The sequence below is a fragment of the Eubalaena glacialis genome, chromosome 6 (genome assembly GCF_028564815.1).
Source record: "Eubalaena glacialis isolate mEubGla1 chromosome 6, mEubGla1.1.hap2.+ XY, whole genome shotgun sequence".
Lineage (NCBI taxonomy): Eukaryota > Metazoa > Chordata > Mammalia > Artiodactyla > Balaenidae > Eubalaena > Eubalaena glacialis.
Genome location: NC_083721.1, coordinates 3,199,311 through 3,214,326, shown reverse-complemented (window position 1 = coordinate 3,214,326; position 15,016 = coordinate 3,199,311). Strand labels below are relative to the sequence as shown.

General features: G+C 51.0%; 1 protein-coding gene across 2 annotated transcripts in view; it reads left to right on the top strand.

Annotated features, from left to right (window-relative positions):
- The window catches only part of PDE9A (phosphodiesterase 9A), a 99,480-nt gene that overhangs the window by 18,488 nt on the left and 65,976 nt on the right, over positions 1–15,016 (top strand). The window lies entirely within an intron of this gene.

The following is a 15,016-nucleotide window of genomic DNA, read 5'->3' as shown; positions in this document are numbered from 1 at the left end:
ACTACTTTTCCTACATCCCATACGTTTTGGGTCGTCGTGTTTTCATTGTCATTTGTTTCTAGGTATGTTTTGATTTTCTCTTTGATTTCTTCAGTGATCTCTTGGTTATTAAGTAGTGTATTGTTTAGCCTCCATGTGTTTGTATTTTTTACAGATTTTTTTCCTGTAATTGATATCTAGTCTCATAGCGTTGTGGTCAGAAAAGATACTTGATACAATTTCAGTTTTCTTAAATTTACTGAGGCTTGATTTGTGGCCCAAGATATGATCTATCCTGGAGAATGTTCCATGAACACTTGAGAAGAAAGTGTATTCCGTTGTTTTGGGATGGAATGTCCTATAAATATCAATTAAGTCCATCTTGTTTAATGTATCATTTAAAGTTTGTGTTTCCTTATTTATTTTCATTTTGGATGATCTGTGCATTGGTGAAAGTGGGGTGTTAAGTCCCCTACTATGATTGTGTTACTGTCGATTTCCCCTTTTATGGCTGTTAGCATTTGCCTTATGTATTGAGGTGCTCCTGTGTTGGGTGCATAAATATTTACAATTGTTATATCTTCTTCTTGGATTGATCCCTTGATCATTATGTGGTGTCCTTCTTTGTCTCTTGTAATAGTCTTTATTTTAAAGTCTGTTTTGTCTGATATGAGAATTGCTACTCCAGCTTTCTTTTGATTTCCATTTGCATGGAATATCTTTTTCCTTCCCCTCCCTTTCAGGCTGTATGTGTCCCTAGGTCTGAAGTGGGTCTCCTGTAGACAGCATATATACGGGTCTTGTTTTTGTATCCATTCAGCCAGTCTGTGTCTTTTGGTTGGAGCATCTAATCCATTTACATTTACGGTAGTTATCGATATGTATGTTCTTATTACCATTTTCTTAATTGTTTTGGGTTTGTTATTGTAGGTATTTTCCTCCTCTTGTGTTTCCTGCCTAGAGAAGTTCCTTTAGCATTTGTTGTAAAGCTGGTTTGGTGGTGCTGAATTCTCTTAGCTTTTGCTTGTCTGTAAAGGTTTTAATTCCTCCGTTGAATCTGAATGAGATCCTTGCTGGGTAGAGTAATCTTGGCTGTAGGTTTTTCCCTTTCATCACCTTAAATATGTCTTGCCACTCCCTTCTGGCTTGCAGAGTTTCTGCTGAAAGATCAGCTGTTAACCTTATGGGGATTCCTTTGTATGATATTTGTTGTTTTTCCCTTGCTGCTTTTAACATTTTTTCTTTGTATTTAATTTTTGATAGTTTGATTAACATGTGTCTTGGCGTGTTTCTCCTTGGATTTATCCTGTATGGGACTCTCTGTGCTTCCTGGACTTATTTCCTTTCCCATATTAGGGAAGTTTTCAACTATAATCTCTTCAAATATTTTCTCAGTCCCTTTCTTTTTCTCTTCTTCTTCTGGGACCCCTATAATTCGATGCTGGTGTGTCTAACATTGTCCCAGCGGTCTCTGAGACTGTCCTCAGTTCTTTTCATTCTTTTTTCTTTATTCTGCTCTGCAGTAGTTATTTCCACTATTTTATCTTCCAGGTCACTTATCCGTTCTTCTGCCTCAGTTATTCTGCTATTGATCCCGTCTAGAGAATTTTTAATTTCATTTATTGCATTGTTCATCATTGTTTGTTTGCTCTAGTTCTTCTAGATCCTTGTTAAACATTTCTTGTATTTTCTCCATTCTATTTCCAAGATTTTGGATCATCTTTACTATCATTATTCTGAATTCTTTTTCAGGTAGACTGCCTATTTCCTCTTCATTTGTTTGGTCTGGTGGGATTTTACCTTGCTCCTTCATCTGCTGTGAGTTTCTCTGTCTTCTCATTTTGCTTAACTTACTGTGTTTGGGGTCTCCTTTGACAGGTGGCAGGTTTGTAGTTCCTGTTGTGTTCGGTGTCTGCCCCCAGTGGGTAAGGTTGGTTCAGTGGCTTGTGTAGGCTTCCTGGTGGAGGGGACTAGTGCCTGTGTTCTCATGGATGAGGCTGGATCTTGTCCTTCTGGTGGGCAGAACTGCAGCTGGTGGTGTGTTTTGGGGTGTCTGTGACCTTATTATGATTTTAGGCAGCCTCTCTGCTAATAGGTGGGGTTGTGTTCCTGTCTTGCTAGTTGTTTAGCATGGGGTGTCCAGCACTGTAGCTTGCTGGTCGTTGAGTGGAGCTGGGTCTTAGTGTTGAGATGGAGATCTCTGGGAGAGCTTTTGCCATTTGATATTATGTGGAGCCGGGAGGTCTCTGGTGGACCAATGTCCTGAACTCAGCTATCCCACCTCAGAGCACAGGCCTGATAGCCGGCCGGAGCACCAAGAACCTGTCAGCCCCATGCCTCAGAAGAAAAGGGAGAAAAAAAGAAAGAAAGAAAGAAAAAAATAAATAAAATAAAGTTATTAAAATAAAAAAATAATTAGTAAAAATTTTAAAAATTTAAAAGTAATAAAAAAAAGAAAGAAAGAAGGAAGAGAGCAACGAAACCAAAAAACAAATCCACCAATTATAACAAGTGCTAAAAACTATACTAAAGAAAAAAAAAAAAAACGGACAGACAGAACCCTAGGACAAATGGTAAAAGCAAAGCTATACAGACAAAATCACACAAAGAAGAATACACATACACACGAAAAGAGAAAAAAGAAATATATATATGTATCATTGCTCCCAAAGTCACTGCCTGAATTTTGGGATGATTCGTTGTCTATTCAGGTATTCAACAGATGCAGGCACATCAAGTTGTTTGTGGAGCTTTAATCCGCTGCTCCTGAGGCTGCTGGGAGAAATTTCCCTTTCTCTTCTTTGTTCACACAGCTCCCGGGGTTCAGCTTTGGATTTGGACCCGCCTCTGCGTGTAGGTCGCCTGAGGGCGTCTGTTCCCCGCCCAGACAGAACGGGGTTAAAGGAGCAGCTGATTCGGGGGCTCTGGCTCACTCAGGCCGGGGGGAGCGAGGGGTACGGATGCGGGGCGAGCCTGCGGCGGCAGAGGCGTCGTGACGTTGCAGCAGCCCGAGGCGCGCCATGCGCTCTCCCGGGGACGTTGTCCCCGGATCACGGGAGCCTGGCCGTGGCGGGCTGCACCGGCTCCCGGGAGGGGCGGTGTGGATAGTGACCTGAGCTCGCCCACAGGCTTCTTGGTGGCGGCAGCAGCAGCCTTAGCGTCTCATGCCCGTCTCTGGGGTCCGCGCTGATAGCCGCGGCTCGCGCCCGTCTCTGGAGCTCGTTTAGGCGGCGCTCTGAATCCCCTCTCCTCGCGCACCAGGAAGCAAAGAGGCAAGAAAAAGTCTCTTGCCTGTTCGGCAGCTGCAGACCTTTTCCCGGACTCCCTCCCGGCTAGCTGTGGCGCACTAGCCCCTTCAGGCTGTGTTCACGCCGCCAACCCCAGTCCTCTCCCTGCGATCCGACCGAAGCCCGAGCCTCAGCTCCCAGCCCCGCCCGCCCCGGCGGCTGAGCAGACACGCCTCTCGGGCTGGTGAGTGCTGCTCGGCGCCGAGCCTCTGTGCGGGAGTCTCTCTGCTTTGTCCTGAGCACCCCTGTGGCTGCGCTCTCCTCCACGGCTCCGAAGCTTCCCCCCTCCGCCACCCGCAGTCTCTGCCCGCGAAGGGGCTCCTAGTGTGTGGACACCTTTCCTCCTTCACGGCTCCCTCCCACTGGTGCAGGTCCCGTCCCTATTCTTTGTTTCTGTTTTTTCTTTCTTCTTTTGCCCTACCCAGGTACGTGGGGAGTTTCTTGCCTTTTGGGAGGTCTGAGGTCTTCTGCCAGCGTTCAGTGGGTGTTCTGTAGGAGCAGTTCCACGTGTAGATGTATTTCTGATGTATTTGTGGGGAGGAAGGTGATCTCCGCGTCTTACTCTTCCGCCATCTTGAAGGCCTCTCCCGTTATTATTTTATAGTCTTTTCACACGACACGACCAGCAAAATACCTCTTAAATTGGAAAGAGACATAAGGCCTAATTCAAATTTTATCTTAGCAGACAAAGAAGCCATGATTGCCTGCCTGGTGGTTAACAGTGATCCATTCTGCATGTGACATTATTGCTACATGTTCTAGAAACAAGGGGCAGGACAGAATGAACAGTATGTTCCCATTTATATATATAATTTATAATTAGAGATGAATTGCAGATGAATTGCAGGTATACATGGATGGATGGATGGGGAGATAGCCTACAGTCTTTCCTTTGGTGAAAATGTATATTTCTTGAGTGATAGTAAAAAACAATAAAATGTGGGATTTGGGTCTTGGTCTCTTTTTAGCTTGTTTGTTTTATATATTAAACACTTGTAATTCTCAGGTGCTGAAAAGGCAATAGAGATTCAGCTTTTAACTCCCCAAAGATAGTGGAGTTGCAGAATCACCACTGAGCTGGCGTTTGGCTGTCCTGACAGCTGGTCTGGTGAATTCTAACTTGTGGACCTGGAGCACGAGAACCGGGGGCCAGACTGAAATACTCTTTGAGGGTAGACAAAGCCCTATACAAGCTTAACAGTTTATAAAAGCTATTAAAAAATGAATCATGGTCTGATAGACAAAGGAAAAAGAATTTGGATTGGTTTATTTTCTTCCAAGTGTGGGATCCAAATCAATATTCATTCCAAGTATGCAATCAGAAATATCAGTCATTTGAGAACAAGGCAAACAGAGAATGCATACAGTGTTATAGGAGAGTGACAGTGGCAAAGAGTCCAGGAGACCACCTCTACTTCCCATGTGGACCACCATTAAAAGCCTGATTTCAGGCACTGCACGCATCTCTGGGCTTGGAGCCAGGCGGGTCGAGTTTGTATCCAGGACCACAGGGACCCGGCCAGGCCAGGTTCTCTCTCTGTGGCTCAAAGTCCTTCTCTGACTGAGGAGGAGGAGGAGGATACCCCAAGCTTATGAGGTCCTTCCAAGAACCCAGGGTCATAGGGTGTAAGATGCTTGGCTCAGGTTCTGGCCCAAGCATGAGTTCAACCTCACTAGTTGTTGGTGGTGGTGATGGTGATCGTAGAGGTGATGGTGGTGGTGACAGTGGAGGTGGTAGTGGTGGTGATCGTAGAGGTGATGGTGGTGGTGACAGTGGAGGTGGTAGTGGTGGTGGTGGTGATCGTAGAGGTGATGGTGGTGGTGACAGTGGAGGTGGTAGTGGTGGTGGTGGTGATCGTAGAGGTGATGGTGGTGGTGACAGTGGTGGTGGTGGTGATGGTGATCGTAGAGGTGATGGTGGTGGTGACAGTGGAGGTGGTAGTGGTGGTGATGGTGATGGTGGAGGTGATGGTGGTGGTGACAGTGGTGGTGGTGGTGGTGCTGGTAGTCATGGTGGTGACACTAGAGGCAATGGTGGAGGTGGTGGTGGAATTAGCATCCTTAGTGGTATAACCTAAAACCAGCAGATGCAAAATTCAGCCTCAGCCTGTTCACACAGGAGGATACTTGGGCACCAGTGCCCCGTGATCAGATGGCCAGGCCCTGTGCTCACAGATGGAACACAGAGGAACTGAGCAGGGTCCTGCCCACAAGGACCTCACCTTCCAAAGACTGTCCTCCGTGTTTACCAGAAGAAAACTGACACTAACCAGAGTGAGGTCAAATTGATCATTTAACCTGTCAAAGTCTTTTAAATCCTACGTGGTGATCCTGTTGACTAATACACATTTGTATTGACACGATCCTGGTCTTCACTGCGTTTTGGTTGTGGTTGCGTGTGGTTGGTAACACAGGGATGTCGGTTAGCTCATCAGAGTCTGCTTTGTGGTGGCCTTCCCAAGTTAAGGTATCCTCATGTCCCGACGTATGAACCACCCAGAGATGCCAACATGTTGAAGTTAAGGCTGTGTGTCCTCAGCGCCTCTTGCTTGTGAAATGGCCTTGGAGGGGTCAAGGAGGAGGCTCTCTGTCTCTAGGGAAGACACCCATACGTTTCAAGGGGCCCTCCCTGTAATCACAACTGCCACTTAACTGAGCACGTACTATGTACCAGGCCCTCTGTGTGTCACGATGAAACCTTCTCTGGGATATGATAATCCTCACTCTGCAGGTGAAGAATCAGAGTCTCAACAAGGTGAAGAAACTTGCCCCGGGTCAAGCTGGTAGGAAGAGGGACCGGAAGTGAGCTCACTTCCCTGACCCCTCCCTTCCCACCCCTCTGCCCCGCACGTGCCTGGAGCAGTGCGCGACTCTGGCACCAGCCGAGGGCAATCCTGGGATGTGAGACAGCAGGAAACGCGTGGGCTCCAGCCAGCCCAGGGCCCACCCGGTCAGACGTAGCCCGCTAAGGGCCGTCACTCACTGACTGTCCTCGCTGCACCCCTTCTGCCCGGATGGCCAAAGAATTAGTGCAGTGATTTGCATAACTTTAGCAACTAAACCGTTTTCTTTCTCAAAAAATTTTACATCCAGTCCTACTATATACAGCTTGGATAAACAGTTAAGTGCCATGCATTAGTACCCATTTATTCTGTAAGTTCAAATCTACGGCACCCACCAGAGAGTTACTGGGAACAGAGCGGGTCCCTGTGTGAGCACCGCGTTTGGAATTAGGGTTCAGAATGGCAGCCGCAGGCGGCCTCAGCATCAGTTACCCTCAGCTCGTTTTACTAGCCCCCAGAACGCTGCCTGAGGAGGGCCCTGACCTGCACGGTCCTGAGGCCGTGGAGAGGCCCAAAGGCCCGGGCAGTGCGGCCCTGCAACTCGCTGGCCAGGAGGCATGTACAAGACACTCAGGTCTCAGGAAAGCAGTCGGGGGCAGCCTCCTGTGTACCGACCCCAAAGATGACATGTCCCTCCTCAGATGCGTTGATATTTATGTTATTACAGCTGAGTACTTGCTTTATAATTAGTGTCTAAAGGAGCTTACATAAGGAAAGCTGAGCCCTGTGCTGGCAGGTCTCCACCACCTGCCCCTGCCCCTGCCCCAGGGCAGTGCTGGTCAATCAGACCCCCCCTTTCCTGTGTCTGGGGCGTGGCTCCCCCACCCAGGCCGGTCTCACCCCACCTGCTGGTCTGGACCCCTTGGGGTTTCTGTCCAGGCTCACTGCAGCCCCCTAGGAGGACCCCACACCCATCCTGATCACTGAAAACCTCACTTGGGGGAGTCTGGAAGATGCATGATGTGAGGCGCATCAGGTTAGGGTCTGAAGCTGTAGAAATTCTTTAACGGGAAGTTCTGGCGCATGGGCCGTGAGTCTCAGGTGGGTGGGGCGGCGGGAGGGGGGAGGAGGATGGGGGATGCGGCTTCTCTGTGGCCCCTTCTGTCTGCACGGCCTTGGGTCCCCTGGGGGCCACGGCCAATCCCTCCAGCCCCAAGTCAGCTGTGTCCCTGCAGCTGGCACAGACCCGTGAGACCTGCTTTCTTGTCTGTCCCAGGAGGCACCCAGCTTGCCCTTCCCTTCCCATCCACAGGGTCCCTGCCTCTCCGTCGCCTCTGATTTTCTCCCGGTGCCTTCGGCTCACGCACCAGCTCCCTCTACTCCTAGCCAAATGCTATTTAAATTCTGATTTTTGTCCTCTGGTTAACTTGTCATTTAATTTTCTCATCCGCTTGGCTTAAAGCCAAAGAGTATTCGTTCCAAATAAAAATGGTAAAGACCTTTTTTTCCTCTCCTAAGAATCTTATGTAAATGCAGCGCAGCCCGCTGTTAGGAAGAAATATTCACAAGCCAGTTCTGTTATCAGTTATTAACCTCAGCTTCTAGATCTAGGTAACTTTTCTCTTGGTTATAAAAGCCCTGCGTATTCATCGTAGAATATTTGAAAAATACAGAGCAGCATAAAAAAGAAAAGAAAAGAACCCATTATTCCACCAGACAGTGCGAACATTTCAGGACCTCTCCTGCTGGTGTTTTCTTTTCAGAGAGAGAGAGGGAGAGAGAATCGCTTTCTTTCACATAATTTTTTATTTTGATCATTGTCACTCAGCATTACATTAGCGGTATTCAAAAACATGATTTTAATGCCTATATAATGTTCCATTGTTGAGACTTACTAAGATGTAATCATTTCATTGCTTTGAGATATTCATCTTAATTCCATTTCTCTGCAATAACTAACACACAAGGAACAACCCCACTAGCTCTTTGCTTGCAAAGGGGCCGTGCAAGGCAGTGGTTTGGGCCTAAGCCTGGGAGGTGACTAGAACACTGCCTGGCACTTAATATATGCTCTCTTTATTACGTTTGCTGTTATTTTCTTAAGAGCAGTTCCTGGAAATGGGATTCCAGGTCAAAGGGCACACATATGGCCACGCTGTTTCCCGGCAGGGCTATCTGGACACACATTCCTGGAAGGGCATGCCTCTCCCCACTCCCAGCCAGAGTTGGTGCCTTCACTTTATTCAGATAAGCTCTTGGGGACAATGGGAGATTAGCGTGCAGTTGTGAGCAATACTGCAGAATGATCTGTGTACCCTTCACCCCGTTTCCCCCAGTGTAACGTCTTGCAAAATCACGGTACAGGGTCACTGCCAGGATGTAACCGTGAGACAGTCCCCCGCCTTATGCGGACTTTCCCCGTTTTGTTGAGCTCATCTGAGTGTGTGTGTTGAGCTCTGTACAATTCAGTCACATGTGTAGGGTCTCTTATCCACCGCCACAGTCACGGTAGAGGACAGTCCCAGCCCTTTTGTGACCACGCCCACCTCCATCCTCTACCCGGAGCCCCACCCTCCTACCCCCCACCTCCATCCCTAACACTGTTCTCCATCTCTATAATTTTGTCGTTTCAGGAATGTCGTATAAGTGGAATCATACAGCATGTAACTTCTTGGGGTTGGCTTTTATTCATGCAGCATAAATCCCCTGGAATCCATCTCAGTTGTGTAGATCAGTAATTCATCCACAGTGTGGACAGACCAGAGTTTGTTTAACATTCACCTGTTAAAGGGCATCTGGGTTGCTTCCAGATTTGGGCTCTCCATCACTTTTTCGTTCTTGCCAATGTGGCGGTTTGCCTTCCATTTCTTGGAGGCCAATGTGGCTCTTTTTAGAAGTCAGTAACCTAGTTTGGTTGGGTGGAGATTTCTGATGCCGTGTGACGCGTAAAATTCATCATCAAGTAAATACAAGTATGATGAAGTGTCAGTGCTGAGATTTAAGATGCTGGGGGGCTGAGATCAATAGCCGACGTGGATGGAGCGAGGAGGGGCCAGAGTGAACGTCGCTGGAAGAGGCGTCGAGTTCTCATTAACAGAGGAAGGAACCGGAGCCGGGTACCACGTGGAGGAACAGAGCTCGCCACGTGCCCTCGGGAAGGACAACTTCCTGGGAAAGGAGAAGTGCCTTTCTTCCCTGCCTGCTTCAGGACCTCGGCATCCTGGTGTCTACGCACCCCGGCTCTCATCTTCAGCTGTAGCCATTTAAAATCACTTCGGGGGAAAAACTGCAGAAGAATTACAACGAGGAAAATTTTGCTCGAGATTCATTACTCCAAGTTCAAAGACGCTCCGTGAAAGTTGTTGCTAATGCAGTCGAATAAAAAATTTCACATTCGGTGCGAGCGTAACAGCAAAACGAACGTAATTGCATGTTTTACAGTTGCCAACCCCAAAAGCACAACTTACCTGACATGCATAGTTTTTAATGATTTTGAAAGGGAACTAATACCATCCTGGTTTACGAGCTTCGTGAGCTGTCTCCCTGGTGAAAAAGATTGTAGCCGGCCTGGCAGAGAAAATTCCCGGGGACACACTGCAGTCTCAGGAGGCCTCCGACCGTCCCCCTCCCTGCCTGGTCCCTGGTCCCCTTCCAACATCCACAAACTGAACTTTTCTTTTGTGATCGTGGTGGGTTTTGAATTTCTCAACCCAAACCTAAATTGCCGTTTGGTTATCATATTTGTCCAGGACTGGGAGCATTTCACAATGTAGAGCCACAAATGTCTGAGTGAGAAACCCACAGCTTCCAGTGGTCACTGACTCCATGCCAGTCCAAACCGAAATTTGACAAACCCAGCAAGAAATGTTCTCAGCAGCTGCAAGGAAGTGCCTCAGATAGCAAAAGGAAACCAAACTCAGGTTCCCCTCTCCGAGTCCAGGCACAAAGGGTGTTCATCCCAGCCCCCGAGGGTGCTTAGAGGTGCGGGGTCCGGGGACCGGGGGGCGGTGCTGTCTCTCTGCTTTCTGGGTATCTCTGCTCTCTTATCACTGCCCTTCCTGGGCGGCTCCCCATTACTCAGCAGAGGAAATAGCGTTCTCAGTAGCCACTGCCGACCACATTTGCGCTGAACAGATGCCTAAATGACCAGCGTAAATGGGGCAGGGGCAGTGACAAGTCGCTTCCACCTGTGGAGCCCAAATGAAAGGATGCTCTACTCGAAATCTTTCTCGTGCCTGAGCGCCGCCCCCAGTGTGGCCCTCCCCCACCTCCACCCGCTTCCAGTAGCCAGGCTCATCCTGTGCCTGGACCGCGGATGCCCGGCACCGGCAGCCAGCCCCCCACGACTCCTCCTCCATCCACCACCTTAAAGGGGGGAGGCAGGAAGGCAGAGGACAGCAGGTGATGGACATCAACACCAGCATTTTTTGAAACTTTCTTTTAAGAAGCCTCACCTGCGTGAACTCATACGTGGATTTTAAGTCATGTGTGTCAGGGGGCATAATCCATATACCGTGCGTATATGGCAACTCAAGACACTGGCCTCTCCTGCCTTCTGTCGCTCCCCTCTGCCCACTGTGATCCGGCCTCCCTCCCCTCCCTTCTCCGGGGGCTGTGCCTCCTTAGTGATCTCGTGGGTGGCCTGGTGTGGTCAGCCCAGGTCAGACTCCCCGTGACCCCGTGACTCACCCCAATTGCCACCAGCTCCAGATCGCTTAGTGAAGTTCTCATGAGGAAAGGAGATTGTGTGCTGGCCCGACAGTTGTAGGTCAGGCTGCGGGCAGGGGCAGGGTCCCCAGGGGCCAGGGCTGCCCAGCCAGGGCTCTAGGGAGGCGCCCTGTGCTTTGAGGGCTGTGGCTGGGCCGCGGGAGTCCCCTGGGTCTCGCTCCCAAGTCCCCACCTGTAAGGACAGGCCTACAGGATGTCTTCAAAAAGGTCCCCACCCAGCAACCCGGCTGGGAGGGCACAGCCCTGACCAGAGCCCTGGGCCCATTTCCTGGGCTGCCCGACTGGGATGGGTCAAGGCCAGTCCCAACCGTGCACTGAGCCAGAAAGCCCGGTCAACCCGCGTGTGCCCCAGGACACTCACCTCTCTTCCTCGTCTGCACTGACTGTTGGTCGCTCCCCACAAAGCCCCAGCACAGTCCTGCTGAGAGCTCGCGGCCTGGGGCCCCCACCCCAGGCTCCATCCCTGCCTTTCTGGAGCCAAGGGTCCCCCGCCTACCAAGAAACAGTGGAAACGGAGGAGCTGGGTTACACGTCCTTTCTTCACGCTCTGGAAATCCTGCAGTCGTACATTTGAGGTCCTACTGAAATAAAATTGGGTGCCAGACAAAGGAGGGCCAAAAGTCACTTTGGGTGCGTTTGGCAACTTGAAGAGCCCTGGAGACTTCCGCCCGCAGTCAGGATTTTAGAGCCAGCGGGGGCCGGGAGGTTCATAGGCAGCAGAGCTGGTGCGCAGCTGAATTTGGTGTTAGAGTGGCAGCGTCCTGAGGTCTCTGCTCAAGCACGTTCCCTCGCGTGTCGGCCATCTCAGCCCTGAGAGGCAGGTGCCGCTGGCGTGATGGACCTCATTCGCAGAAAGGCAAACTGAGGCTACGGGGCGACGGCGGAGGGGTGGGCGGGGCACTGGGAGGGAACCGATGGATAGAAGAATAACAGACAGGGAGCGCAGGACCCCCTGCTCTTGCCAGGACACCATCGCTGGGTGGGCGGGGAGTGAATACAGATATTACACGCCATGCAGAGCCTGCGGGTCAGAGCTGTTTGGGTCACGTGTGTGTGCTGGACAGAGAGAGGCCTGGGCTGTGATCCTGACCCCCTGACCCCTCGCCGGCTAGGCCCAGGGGAGCTTCGTCCAGCTCTGTGTGCTGCCTCCTCTGGGGACCCCTCAGAACACAGCTTGGCGGGTGGCTGGTTTCCATGAGTATTTGTTACCCAGCTGTGCAGGCAGCAGGAAGGTTCCAGGTGCTGAAGTTCCCTCTGACGTTCACAGGCCCCAGCTGAACATGAGGGAGGACCAACATCCATCAGAAGAGAGGCCTCTGGGCTCTCCCTTTTTTTCTCTTGTCCTGTTTTAACATCGCGGTGCTGCCGACCAAGCCACATGAAAGGGTCTGGGGTGACCTGCCGTGCTTACTGATGAGCCGCAGCCCCGGGGCAACGTAAGACCCTTATTTCTCTGTTAATCATGCTGCCTCCACTTTTCACGTTTAAATTTCATTTCACCAACGCTTTTTCCCCCCCCGCTGTTTATTTCTGGATAGAGGATAAAGGATTTGCAGAATGATTCAGCATGGGAACAGAAAGCCTTGTGCCCTCCTGACCAGGCTGCCTGGTGACGGGGGCGGGGGAGGGGTTCTTCCCAGGCCAACCAAGCCTTTGTGCTACAGGGACTGGTTTCCCACACCAGGAACAACCCATCTAGGCCAGGAGCTTCTCCTGACACCCGGCCAAGAACTAGGCTGTCCAAGCACTTCCGATGTTAGGGAGCACGTGATGCTTCACCCCAGCCTCTCACCTGCGTTGGCCCTGCTAAAGGCTCATTAACTAACTAACTAAATAAGGCAAAAGCCTGACTCTCGCACAGATGTGAAATGGCCACACGTCAAACTAACTTGTTAGCTGAACAAGGGAAACGACAAGATGTTACAACCAGTTCAGAAGTGCAATCAAAGAACCCTGCATTTCTCTACAGTAGAGGAATGTTGAAATGGATTTACAGATGGACACAGCATGGTTTTCCATTGCAATGGAATACACCCGATGCAATCTTTTCTGCTTATTTCTGATTTCTTTCCACCCCGCCCCCCCGCCCTCAGTCAAAAATAATCTCAAAGACTGTTCTGGACCCAGAAGAAGGCCGGCCTCCCTCACTAGGTTGGGCTGGATCGGTTACAAAGGGGCAGCGAGAGTGTCAGTGTGCCCTGTGGGCCCTTCTGGGTTTGTTTTGCTGCTTCATAATTGGATTTTTTAAAGCTTCTATTATTTGCTATCCCGAGGCTAGGAAGCCATCACAAAAGACTCGCTCCTCCAGATTTCATCTGCAGTGCTTATAAAGTTGGGCAAACTCTCCTCTTGTCAAGGCCCCAGGATATTCCAAGCTCCTGGTCTTTCTTCCCACCTCCCTCCCTGGGGAGGGCCTTGTCAGCACTAACTTCCTGGAGTCACGCTCAGCTCCTGACCAGCATCTGGTCATGACCTGCAAGCCACCTCGCCCTGTTCCGGAATCTCCGGGCAAATCGAATGTTCACAGACAGAGCTGTCTTCTCCTCTGCCTCGGCCCACCCTCGCCTTTTACTGGGGTCTGGAATAAACCCGCGCGGTCGGCCTGCACCAGGTGGACATGAACTTCACAAAGGCTTGAATGGGAAAGTCAGAAATGGTCCCGTGTCAGTGGGCGAATGGCCAGGACCCCGCACCTCACCCGTCTTGGGCACAGCTGCGAAGGCCGAGGCGTGAGCTAAGGCCCGTGCTGGAGGCGCTGGGACGCACTGTCGTGAAAACGCGGGGGGAGCGAAGGCGCAAGACTCCTCTGGCAGTGGGGTTGGGGGGCCGTGTGGAGAAGCTGGCCCTGAGTCCCGAGGGCTGGGAGGAGGGAGAGCGGAGGAGGGTCTCTGGGAAGGGGGGACCCAGAGCAGAGGGCGAGGGAGGGGCACCCGTGGACCGGAGTGAAGGCAGGGGCGGGAGCTTGGCGAGGGCACAGCCTCGAGGGACACACCCCAGAACCGCAGCTGCCCAGCGGGGAGGTGGACCTTCTCCGGTGGGCGTGCGGGGCAGCAGAGGCATCTGCACAGGAAAGTGGTACAAGCAGGTTTGAGTTCTAGAAGCCAAGGGTGGGTGCCGGGCTGAGACCCAGCAGGGCCAGTGCAGGGGCTGCTGCCGGGGTCCAGGCAGGACCAGCTCTGAGCCAGGCCGGTGGCCGCCGGGTGGACAGTGCCGACCAAAGACCCTGTCACCAAGGGTGCGAATATCACCTCGGGGGGCAAGCGGGCAGCCCGGACAGTGGCGCTGGCTGAGTCTCAGCGTAGCCAGGCCGGGCAGCACGCAGGAGGCCGTGGTAGTCAGGGAACAGCTACGTTTGCGGGGAAAAATATCTGCTTACTCTGTTTTACTGTTTCCAATACAAAAAGATGCAAACTGATCTGGCTGAAAAAATAGCGCTCTGGGCACTGAAAAATGCCCACTCTCCTCAGCTTGGCTCTCCCCACGCCCACGGACTCCTGCTGGTGAGCAAGCGGGGCCTTACAGCAATTAGCCAGGGAAAATGTTGAAGGAAAACCTCTGTTACGGTGAAAATGGGAGCCTTGGTGTGGACTGTCCCGTGCGCTGTCCAGCCTTGGAGAGCAACCCCCCTCTCTGTACGTGAAGCCCCCTCTCCCAGGGAGGGGTTCCGGAGCCCAGATTCACAATGGGGACCCCTCGGACAAAAGATGCTGATGTGACGTGTTTCTCTCCTGTCCAGCAGGGACTGGACACCCAGGCCGTGTGTAAAATCGCCTCCGGTGAAATTTGTTCACTATGCAGACCGACGGTTCCAATCGGACCCTTTCTCAGGGTGATTCCCTCTTGGATTTGGTCCTGCACCTCAGCCCCCAAATCCTAAAAAGCAATCTTTTGTTTTTAAGCTAATGATCTTAAGTTTCTTTTGCATAATGGCCCCGGAGGTCGTTGGAGACCCCCTGCGATGTGATATCATTAAGCCGAGGTTGTTGATGGTGCGTCAGACATCACCATGATGGGCACGAGGCAGCATGTCACCGGCAGGTGTCCTTACGTGGGTGATAGCGTTGTTTTTCACAACTCTTCAGCGAACAAAAGAGTGAAGTTTTTCTCAACCTGTATAAATCGACTCAGTGAAGAGACATGCATGTAACACGCCAGTGCCCACGGTTATTTTGTTTTTTCCTTGTAAAATTAACCTGCAGGTCGGGACCAGAGAGAAAGCTCTGGAATCTGACGTCACCA